Genomic DNA, 12,541 nt, shown 5'->3' on the forward strand with positions numbered 1-12,541 from the left:
ATCTACTGAGACAATCATATGTTTTGCTTTTTTTTTTTTTCTTTGAGACAGAGTCTTGCTCTGTTGCCCAAGCTGGTGTGCAGTGGTATGATCTGGGTTCACTGCTACCTCTGCTTTCCAGGTTCAAGCGATTCTCATGCCTCAGCTTCCTGAGTATGTGGAACTACAGGTGCATGCCACCACAGCTGGCTAATTATAGTATTTTTAGTAGAGATGGGGTTTCCCCATGTTGGCCAGGTTAGTCTTGAACTCCTAGGCTCCAGCGATCCACTCAACTCTGCCTCCCAAAGTCTTGGAATTGCAGGTGTGAGCCACTGTGCCCAGTCAATCATATGGTTTTTAATTCTGTTTATGTGGTGAATCACATTCATTGATTTGCATATGTTGAACCAACTTTGCATCCCAGGAATCAAGGCTCCTTGATCATGGTGAATTCACGTTTTTTGATGTCCTGCTGGATTTAGTTTGCTAGTATTTTGTTGAGGATTTTTGCATCTATGTTCATCAAAGATATTGGTCTGTAGTTTTCTTTTGTCATTGTCATATTATACTGATTTTATATAATGACTTTGGGAGTAATCCCTACTTGATTTTTTATTTGAATAATTTCATTAAGATTGGTATTAGCTCTTCTTTGCACATCTGGTAGAATTTGACTGTGAATCTTTCTGGTCCAGGGCTTTTTTTGGTTAGTAGGTTATTTATTACAGACTCAATTTTGGAACGTGTTGTTGACCTTTTCACGTTTCAGTTTCTTCCTGATTGAATCTTGGGAGGTTGTTTGTTTCTAGAAATTCAACCATTTCCTCTAGATTTTCTATTTTGTGTAAATAGAAGTGTTCATAATAGTCTTTGAGGATCTTTTGTATTTCTGTAGGGTAGCTTATAACATCACTTTTGTTATTTCTGATTGTACTTACTTGGATCTTCCTATTTTTTTTTGTTAATCTAGCTAGTGGTCTATTGATCTTGTTTGTCCTTTCAAAAAACCAACTTTTGGTTTCATTGATCCTTTGTGTAGATGTTTGGGTTTCAATCTCTCAATTTTCTTCAGTTCTGCTCTGATTTTAGTTATTTCTTTTCTTCTTCTAGCTTTGGGATTAGTTTGTTCTTGTTTTTATAGTTCAATTGGATGCAATGCTAGATTGGGAATTTGAGATCTTTCTAACTTCTTAATGTAGGCATTCAGCGCTATAAATTTCCTCTTAATACCTTTTTTGTCACATCCTAGAGCTGGTACCACACTACCCGTGGCTTCTAGACCTTTGCAGCACTGGGGCTTGCCCAAGGCCTGCAGCCACCACTGCCTACCTGCCACTGATATTTATTCATTGCCTGAGGCCACTTTAGTTAGCCAGTAATGATGCTGGCCAGGACTTTGATCCATCCTACCAAGGCAGGTGATTCCCTTCTGGCCTAGATTGGGTCTAGAAATACTGTTCAGGAGTATCTGCCTGGAATCAGGGTCCACAAGGCTCTTCTGGTACTCTAGTTTACAGTGGCAGAGCTAGTACTAGGTTCCAAGGCAAAGTCCCCTGCATCCTTTCCTCTCCTTCTAAGTGGAAGGAGTCTCCCTTCACACTGTACTGCCTGGAGCTGGGAAAAGAGTGACATGGGCTCTGCATAGCTGCTGCAGTTGATATCATGCAGGGCCACACCCAAAGCCCCCAGCCTCACAGATCAGCACAGCATTGACATCACCCAAGGACTGTTGTACTATGGCCTGCCTATGATAGAATTTTATTCGGGACCTGAGCCCACTTCAGTCAGCCAAGGGTGAATTGGGTCAGGACTTGAGTTTCTCCCACTGGGATGACAGATTCCTTTCTGGTCCACAGTGAGTCTAAATACTCTCTTCGTGGTCACCAGCCTGGAATCAGGGGTCATGGTGTTATGCCTAGTGTTGTCTTTTATTGTGGCAGGGCCAGTACTAAATGCAAAGTCTCACACACTTTCCTCTCTCTCTCTCTCAAGTGGACAGAATCTTTCCCTGGGCTCTGTGCTGCCTAGGGTTGGGGTAGGGCTGGTGTAGGCAGTGTGAGACTGTTCTTTCTACTTTTTTCAATGTGTCTTTTCTGTTTTTATGGTAAAATTAGGTACTCTGATCTCTTACCTAATTACTTAGCTCTTGTGAAGGCATTTTCTTGTGTGGATAGTTGTTCAATTTGATGTTATTTCAAGGGTATGAGTCCTTGAAGGTTCTATTCTACCATCTGGCTCTACCTTATCCTCCCTAAAAGTTTTAGATATTCACATTTCCCATTTTTAAATTGTCTGGAATTTTTTTTAAATTTATTTATTATTATTAAACTTCAAGTTGTAGGGTACATGTGCACAACGTGCAGGTTTGCTACATATGTATACTTGTGCCATGTTGGTGTGCTGCACCCATCAACTCGTCATTTACATCAGGTATAACTCCCAATGCAATCCCTCCCCCCTCCCCCCTCCCCATGATAGGCCCCGGTGTGTGATGTTCCCCTTCCCGAGTCCAAGTGATCTCATTGTTCAGTTCCCGCCTATGAGTGAGAACATGCGGTGTTTGGTTTTCTGTTCTTGTGATAGTTTGCTGAGAATGATGGTTTCCAGCTGCATCCATGTCCCTACAAAGGACACAAACTCATCCTTTTTTATGGCTGCATAGTATTCCATGGTGTATATGTGCCACATTTTCTTAATCCAGTCTGTCACTGATGGACATTTGGGTTGATTCCAAGTCTTTGCTATTGTGAATAGTGCTGCAATAAACATACGTGTGCATGTGTCTTTATAGCAGCATAATTTATAATCCTTTGGGTATATACCTAGTAATGGGATGGCTGGGTCATATGGTACATCTAGTTCTAGATCCTTGAGGAATCGCCATACTGTTTTCCATAATGGTTGAACTAGTTTACAATCCCACCAACAGTGTAAAAGTGTTCCTATTTCTCCACATCCTCTCCAGCATCTGTTGTTTCCTGACTTTTGAATGATCGCCATTCTAACTGGTGTGAGACGGTATCTCATTGTGGTTTTGATTTGCATTTCTCTGATGGCCAGTGATGATGAGCATTTTTTCATGTGTCTGTTGGCTGTATGAATGTCTTCTTTTGAGAAATGTCTGTTCATATCCTTTGCCCACTTTTTGATGGGGTTGTTTGTTTTTTTCTTGTAAATTTGTTTGAGTTCTTTGTAGGTTCTGGATATTAGCCCTTTGTCAGATGAGTAGATTGCAAAAATTTTCTCCCATTCTGTAGGTTGCCTGTTCACTCTGATGGTAGTTTCTTTTGCTGTGCAGAAGCTCTTTAGTTTAATGAGATCCCATTTGTCAATTTTGGCTTTTGCTGCCGTTGCTTTTGGTGTTTTAGACATGAAGTCTTTGCCCATGCCTATGTCCTGAATGGTACTACCTAGGTTTTCCTCTAGGATTTTTATGGTATTAGGTCTAACATTTAAGTCTCTAATCCATCTTGAATTAATTTTCGTATAAGGAGTAAGGAAAGGATCCAGTTTCAGCTTTCTACTTATGGCTAGCCAATTTTCCCAGCACCATTTATTAAATAGGGAATCCTTTCCCCATTTCTTGTTTCTCTCAGGTTTGTCAAAGATCAGATGGCTGTAGATGTGTGGTATTATTTCTGAGGACTCTGTTCTGTTCCATTGGTCTATATCTCTGTTTTGGTACCAGTACCATGCTGTTTTGGTTAAATTGTCTGGAATTTTTTTAAGATGCCAGTTGATGATCTATTTTTCCCCATGTGAATAACCATTTTTCCAAGACTCTTCCTTACTGGTTTGCTACTTCTATCATGTATGAAGTGTCCACATTTAATAAGGTTAATTTCTTAATTAATTTCTTTTTATTTTATTTTATGAGATGAAATCTCACCCTGTTGCCCAGGCTGGAGTGCAATGGTGCGATCTTGGTTGACTGCAACCTCTGCCTCCAGGGTTCAAGCGATTCTCCTACCTCAGCTCTCAGATAGCTGGGATTACAGGCATATGCTGTCATTCCTAGCTAATTCTTTTTGTATTTTTATCTTTTTTTAGTAGAGACAGGGTTTCACCATGTTGGCCAGGGTGGTCTCAAACCACTGACCTCAAGTCATCCACCTGCCTCGGCCTCCCAAAGTGCTGGAGTTTCAGGCATGCGCCACCACACCCAGCGATTTCTTCTATATTTTGTTCTTTTGGTTTATTTATCTGAATGACAGGACAGAATAGAAAATCGAGAAATAAAGCCACGTATCTACAACCATCTGATCTTCAACAAAACTGACAAAAATAAGCAGTGGGAGGAGATAACTGTAAACTATGCATCTGACAAAGGTCCAGTATCCAAAATCTATAAGCAACTTAAAGAATTCAACAAGCAAACAAACAAACAAATAAATAAATAAATAACTCCATTAAAAAGTGGGCAACGGAGATGAACAGACACTTCTCAAAAGAAGACATGTAAGAGGCTAATAAACATATGAAAAAATGCTCATATCACTAATTATCAGAGAAAGGAAATCAAAACCACAATGAATTGGTTTCACATTAATTAGAATGGCTGCTACTGCTACTAAAAAGCAAAATAAAAACATATGCTGGTGATGCTGTAGAGAAAAGGGTATACTTATACACTGTTGGAGAGAATGTAAATTAGTTCAGTCACTGTGGAAAGCAGTTTGGAGATGTCTCAAAGAACTAACAATAGAACTACCATTTGCCCCAGCAATCTTATTACAGGGTATGTACCCAAAGAAAAATTAATCATTATTCCAAAAAGGTATCTACATTCATATGTTCACTGCAGCACGATTCATAGTAGCAAAGACACGAAATCAACCTAGGTGCCCATTACCAGTGGATTGGATCAAGAAAATGTCACAAATATACACCATAAAATACTATGCATCCATAAAAAAGAATGAAATCAAGTCCTTTGTAGCAACATGGATGCAGTTGGAGGCTACTATCTTATACAAATTAGCACTGAAATGGAAAACCAAATATCACAAGTTCTCACTTATAAGTAACAGGTAAATCTTAAGTACACATGGGCAGAAAGTTGGTAACAACAGACATTAGGGACTCCAGAAGGAGGGAGGAAGGGAAGGGAGCAAGGGTTGAAAAAATTCCTATTGTGTACTATGTTCACTATCTGGATAATGGAATAAATAGAAGCCCAAACCTCAGCATCACACAATATAACCATGTAACAAACCTGTATATGTACCCTGTAGGTCTAGAATAAAAACTTAATTTAAAATAATGCATTAGAGGGTTCTTAACAGTAGAACAGATCCATCAGAACAAACAGTGAGCTCAAAGACAGGCTATTTGAAAGTACTCAGTGGTACAGTTTGAATATTTGTCACCTTCATAACTCATGTTGAAATTTGATGTCTGATGGAGATGGGGCCTAATAAGAAGTATTTATATCTTGTAGGGGATCCTTTATGAATAGATTAATGCCTTCCCTATTACAGTTCCTTCAAGAGTTGGTTATTTAAAAAAGCCTGGCATCTTGCCCATCTCTCTCTTGTTTCCTGTCTTACCATGTTATATCTACACATGGCAGCTCCCTTTCACTTTCTGCCATGCGTGGAAGCAGCCAGAGGCCCTCACCAGGTACCAAATCTTGAACTTTTCAGTCATCAGAATTATGAACCAAATGAACCTCTTTTCTTTATAATTTACTCAGCCTCAGATATTTCTTTACAGCAACACAAAACAGACTAAGACACACAGTGAGAGTAGAGTAACAGACAAGAATGAAATTGAAGGATGCTCATGACATCTGTGGAATAGCATCAAAAGAGCATATATAAAAGTCACTAGCCTTTGAGAGAGAGAGTGAGAAAGAAAAAGGGGTAGAATGCTTATATCAAGAAATAATAACAGAAAACTTTACAAATGTAGAGAATGATATAAATATCCAGATACAGAAAGATCAAAGATCACCAAGCAGATTTAACTCAAATAAGACTACTCCAAGGCATATAATAAACTCTGAAAGATCAAGGACAGGAGAGGATCCTAAAAGCAGAAAGAGAAAGAAGCAAATAACACTTAAAGGGGTCCTGATACATCTGGCAGCAGACTTTTCATTTGAAACCTTAGAGGTCAGAGATAGTGGGATCATATATTTGAAGTCTTGACAGAAAAAAACTGCCAACTGAGAATACTTTAGCCAGAAAACCCATTCTTCTAACATGAAGGAGAGTTAGAAAACTTTCTCAGACATGCAACAGCTGAGGGGATTCATCACCATAAGACCTGTCTCACAAGAAATGCTAAAAGGAGCTCTTCAATCTGAAGGAAAATTATGATAACATGTAACAAGAGAAACTTGAAAGTGTAAAGCTCACTGATAAAAGCAGGTATGCCAAAATTCACATTACCTAATACTGTAATTGTGGTGTGTAAAATATTCATGTCTTTAATATGAAGACTAAAAGAGAAAAATGCCAAAAACAATAACTAAAACAATTTATTGTGAGATAGACAGTATAAAAAGATGTAAATGGAGATATCCACAAGTTGAAAGGTGGGGAAGATGGAATTATAATATGGAGATTTTTAGTTTAGTTTGTTTCTTTTCATTGTAAGAAAAGAAGAAAGGAAAAGAGGAGTTACAAAAACAACGAGAAAATAAGTAACAAAATGGCAGTAGCAAGTTCTTACACATCAATAATAACCCTGAATGTAAATGAACTAAATTCTCCAATTAAAAGACAGAGGGGCTAAATAGATTAAATAAAACAAGACTCAACTATAAGCTGCCTGCAGGAAACTCATGTCCCTTATAAAGACACATATAGACTGAAAGTCAATGCATAGAAAAAGATATTCCATGCAAATGGAAACCAAAAACAGCAGGAATAGCAATACTTATACAGATAAAATAGATTTTAAGTCAAAAACTGTAAAAAGAGAAAAAGGACATTATATAATGATAAAAGTGTCAACACAACAAGATAATATAATAATTGTAAATATCTATGCACTCAACACTGGATCATCTAATTATATAAAGCAAATATTAACAGATCTAAAGGGAGAGATTGACTGCAATATGATGTATTAGTCTGTTATCACACTGTTAATTAGGACATATCCAAGACTGGATAATTTACAAAAGGAAGAGGTTCAATTGGACTTTACAGTTCCATGTGGCTGGGGAAGCCTCACAATCATGGCAGAAGGCAAGGAGAAGCAAGTCACACCTTATATGGATGGCAGCAAGCAAAAAGAGCTTGAGCAGGAAAACTTCCCCTTGTAATAACCATCAGATCTCACGAGACTTACTATAATAAGAACAGCATGGGAAAGACTTGATCCATAATTCAATTACCTCCTACTGGGTCCCTCCCACAACACATGGGAATTCAAGATGAGATATGGGTGGGGACACAGCCAAACCACATCATTCCACCCCTGGTCCCTCCCAAATCTCATGTCCTCAAATTTCAAAACCAATCGTGCCTTCCCAAAGGTCCCCAAAGTCTTAACTCATTTCAGCATTAACTCAAAAGTTCACAGTCCAAAGTCTCATCTGAGACAAGGCAAGTCTCTTCTTCCTCTTCCTATGGGCTTGTAAAATCAAAAGCAAGTTAGTTACTCCCTAGATACAAACGGGGGTACAGGCATTGGATAAACATAGCCTGATATAATTTGGCTGTGTCCCACCCAAATCTCAACTTGAATTATATCTCCCAGAAATCCCATGTGTTGTGGGAGGGACCCAGAGGAGGCAATTGAATCATGGGGGCTGGTCTTTCCCCTGCTATTCCTGTGATAGTGAATTAAGTCTCATGAGATCTGATGGGTTTATCAGGTGTTTCCGCTTTTTCTTCCTCATTTTGCTCTTGCCACCACCATGTAAGAAGTGCCTTTTGCCTTCCCCCATGGTTCTGAGGCCACCCCAGCCATGTGGAACTGTAAATCCAATGAAACCTCTTTTTCTTCCCAGTCTTGGGTCTGTCTTTATCAGCAGCATGAAAACAGACTAATACACAGCCATTCCAAATGAGAGACATTGGCCAAAACAAAGGAGCTACAGGCCTCATGTAAGTACAAAATGCAGCAGGGCAATCAAATCTTAAAGCTCCAAAATGATCTCCTTTGACTTCACATCTCACATCCAGATCATGTTGATGCAAGAGGTGGGTTCTGCTCGTCTTAGACAGCTCTGCCCCTGTGGCTTTGCAGGGTACAGCCTCTTTCCTGGCTGTTTTCATTGGCTGACATTGAGCATCTATGGCTTTTCCAGGTGCACAGTGCAAGCTGTCAGTGGATCTATCATTCTGGGTTCTGGAGGATGGTGGCCCTTTTCTAACAGCTCCACTAGATGGTGCCCCAGTAGACTCTGTGTGGGGGCTTTGACACCACATTTCCCTTCTGTACCACCCTAGCAGAGGTTCTCCATGAGAGCCCCACCACTGCAGAAAACTTCTGCCTGGACATCCAGGCATTTCCATACATCCTCTGAAATCTAAGCAGAGGTTCCCAAACCCCAGTTCTGGACTCAACACCTCATGGAAGCTGCTAAGGCTTGAGGCTTGCACCCTCTGAAGCCATGGCTGGAGCTCTACGTTTTCCTCTTTCAGGCTGCACACAGCACAGGGACCCCGGGTCTGGCCCATGAAACCATTTTTTCTTCCTAGGCCTCCAGGACTGTGATGGGAAGTGCTGCCGTGAAGACCTCTGACATGCCCTGGAGACATTTTCCCCAGTGTCTTGGGGATTAACATGTGGATCCCCATACTTATGCAAATTTCTGCAGCTGGCTTGGATTTCTCCTCAGAAAATGAGATTTTCTTTTCTATTGTATTGTCAGGCTGTAAATTTTCCAAACTTTTATGCTCTGCTTCCCTTATGAAATGGAATACCTTTAAACAGCACCCAAATCAGCTCTTGAATGCTTTGCTGCTTAGAAATTTCTTCCGCCAGATACCCTAAATAATTTTTCTCAAGTTCAAAGTTCCACAAATCTCAAGGGCAGGGGCATATGCTGCCAGTCTCTTTGTTAAAACATAACAAGAGTCATCTTTACTCCAGTTCCCAACAAGTTCCTCATCTCTATTTGAAACCACCTCAGTTTGGACCTTATTTTTCATATTGCTATCAGGCTTTTGGTCAAAGCCATTCAACAAGTCTCTAGGAAGTTCCAAACTTTCCCACATTTTCCTGTCTTCTTCTGAGCCCTCCAAACTGTTCCAATCTCTGCCTGTTACCCAGTTCCAAAGTCGCTTCCGCATTTTCAGGTATCTTTTCAACAACACCCCACTCTACTGGTACCAATTTACTGCATTAGCTGTTTTCATGCTGCTGTTAAAGACACACCCAAGACTGGGCAATTTATAAAAGAAAGAGGTTTAATTGAACTTACAGTTCCACATGGCTGGGGAAGCCTCACAACAATGGCAGATGGCAAGGAAGAGCAAGTTACCTCTTACATGGGATGGCAGTAAGCAAAAAGAGCTTGTGCAAGAAAACTCCCCATTATAATAACCATCAGATCCCGTGAGACTTACTAACTATCATGAGAACAGCACGGGAAAGACCTGCCCCCATAATTCATTTACCTCCCACAACACGTGGGAATTCAAGATGAGATTTGGGTTGGGACACAGCCAAACCATATTATACAATAATAGTAGGAGATTTCAACACCCAACTGTCATCAATGGATAACTCATATAGACAGAAAATAAATAAACATAGGAGTTAAACTGCACTCTAGATCAAATGAACCTAATAGAATATTTCACCCAACAGATATAACATAGACATTATTTTTAACAGCACATGGAACATTTTCAAAGACAAACCATATATTAAGCCACAAAACAAGTCTTCACAATTTTTAAAAAATGGAGATCCTATCAAGTATCTTTTCTGAGAACAATGAATTAAAACTAACAATCAGTAACAGGACGAACTTTGGAAACTACAAATATGTGGAAATTAACGTGCTCATGTACAACCAATGGGTCAATGAAAAAAATTAAAAAATAATTTAAAAAATTCCTTGAGACAAATGAAAATGGAAACACCACATACCCAAACCAACAGGATATAGCAAAAGCAGGGAAGGAAGGAAGTTGGATAAACATAGTGCATCCCTTCCTTTCAGAAGGAAGTTTGGTTGGGTGTGGTGGCTCACATCTGTAATCCCAGCACTTCAGGAGTCTGAGGTGGGTGGATCACGAAGTCAGGAGTTCAAGACCAGTCTAGGCAACATAATAAAGCCCTGTCTGTACTAAAAATACAAAAATTAGCTGGGCACGGTGGGTGCCTGTAGTTCCAGCTACTCAGGAGGCTGAGGCAGGAGAATCGCTTGAACCCTGGAGGTACACAGCTTGTGCAGGAAAATAATAACCATCACATCCTGTGAGTCTTACTAACTAAGTCTCAGAAGTGAGCTGAGATTGCACCACTGCACTCTAGCTTGGGGGACAGAGCAAGACTTCATCTCAAAAAAAAAAAAAAAAAAAAAAAAAAAAAGAAGAAGGAAGTTTATAGCAATAAACATCTACATCAAAAAAGTAAAAAGATCCAAAATCAACACTTACACCTCAAGAAACTAGAAAAATAAGAACAATCAAAACCCAAATGAGAAGGAAAAAAAATAAAGATGAGAGAATAGGGAGGAAAAAATACAAAAGATCAATAAAACAAACACCTTGTTTATTGAAAAGATTTTAAAAAATCAACAAATCTTTCACTAGACTAACAATAAAAGACTCAAATAAATAAAATCAGAGAAGAAAAAGGAGACATTATAGCTGATAACACAGAAATACAAAGGATCATAAAAGACTACTATGAACAACTACATCCCAACAAATTAGAAAACCTAGAAGAAATGGATATATTCCTGGACACATATAACTTATCAAGATTGAATTATGAAGGAAAGAAAATCTACGCAGGTCAATAATGAGTAATAAAGAGTTTTCCATCAAAGAAAAGCCCAGGATGTGATGGCTTCACTGCTGAATTCTACCAAACATTTAAAGAAGAACTAATACCAATTCTACTCAGACTCTTCAAGAAAGTGATTCCCAATGTGTTCTATGAAGCTGGCATTACTCTGATATCAACACCAGACAAGAACACAACAAAAAAGGAAACCACTGACTAATATCCTCGATGAACATAGATGTAAAAATTCTGAATGTAATACTAGCAAACTGAATTTAACAAGACATTAAAAAGATCATTCATCATGATCAAGTGGGATTCATCCCAGCAATGCAAGTATTGTTCAACATATGCAAAACAGTAAACATGATATATCTCATTAACAAAATCAGGGACAAATACTACATTATCATTACTACAGATGCTTAAAAAGCATTTGTAAAAATCAGCATACCTTTATAATAAAAAAAAAAACCTTAAACAAACCGGGCATAGAAGGAACATACATCAACACAATAAAGCCAATATATGACAAACCCACAGCTAACATCATACTGAACAGGGAAACGTTGAAAGCCTTTCTTCTAAGATCTGGGACAAGATGAGGATGCTCACTTTCACCGCTTTTCCTCAAAATATTACCTGAAGTTCTAGCCAGAGCAATTAGGCACGAGAAAGGATAAAAAGGATCCAAATTAGAAAGGAGGAATTTAAGCTGTCCTATTTACAGATGACATGATCATCTATACAGAAAGTACTACAGACTCCACCAAAGAGCGTTTAAAACTAATAAATGAATTTAATAAAGTTGCAGAATACAAAATCAACATACAAAAATCAGTAGCATTTCTATATGCCAGTAGCAACACTGACTGAGAAAGAAACCAAGAGAGCATTCTATTTATAATAGCTACAAAAATATGCAATACCTACAACATGAAAGATCTCTACAAAACATCTATCATTATCTATAAAACACTTATTAAAGAAAGTAAAGAGGACACAAATAAATGGAAAGGTATCCTGTGTTCATGGATTGGAAGAATTAATATTGTTAAAATGTCCACATCCACATTGCCCAAAGTGATCTTTAGGTTCAGTGCAATCAATCCCTGTCAAAATAACAATAACTTTATTCACAGAAATAGAAAAAAATCCTAAAATTCATCTGTAAGTGCAAAGTACCCCAAACTCATGCAATCTTGAACAAAAAGAACATGGCTGAAAGCATCACATCACCTGACTTCAAAATATAATACTAAGCTATAATAACACAAATGGCAAAGTATGGGCAGAAAAACAGACATCTGCATCTATAAGTGCATTGAATAAGCAATTCTGGGAAAATTGGATAGCCACAAAGAAAAGAAAAAAACTAGACCCCTATCTCTCACCATATTAAACAAAAATCAACTCTAAACAGATTGAAGACTTACAACTCTAAACAGACTGAAGACTTCTAGTAGTGCAACTACTAGAAGAAAACATAGGAGAAATGCTTCCTGAAATTGGAGTGGGCAAGAATTTTAAAAATAAGGCCTCAGAAGCACATGCAACAAAAGCGAAAATAGACAAATGGGATTACATGAAACCAAAAAGCTTATGCACAGCTAAGAAAACAATGAATTGAAAAGAC

General features: G+C 38.5%; 1 protein-coding gene across 1 annotated transcript in view; it reads right to left on the reverse strand.

Moving 5' to 3' along the window:
• The window catches only part of DNAH14 (dynein axonemal heavy chain 14), a 528,962-nt gene that overhangs the window by 275,235 nt on the left and 241,186 nt on the right, over nt 1–12,541 (reverse strand). The gene's annotated exons all lie outside the window — the stretch shown is intronic.

Source organism: Chlorocebus sabaeus, chromosome 25, assembly GCF_047675955.1.
Source record: "Chlorocebus sabaeus isolate Y175 chromosome 25, mChlSab1.0.hap1, whole genome shotgun sequence".
In the NCBI taxonomy this organism is placed as follows: Eukaryota; Metazoa; Chordata; class Mammalia; order Primates; family Cercopithecidae; genus Chlorocebus; species Chlorocebus sabaeus.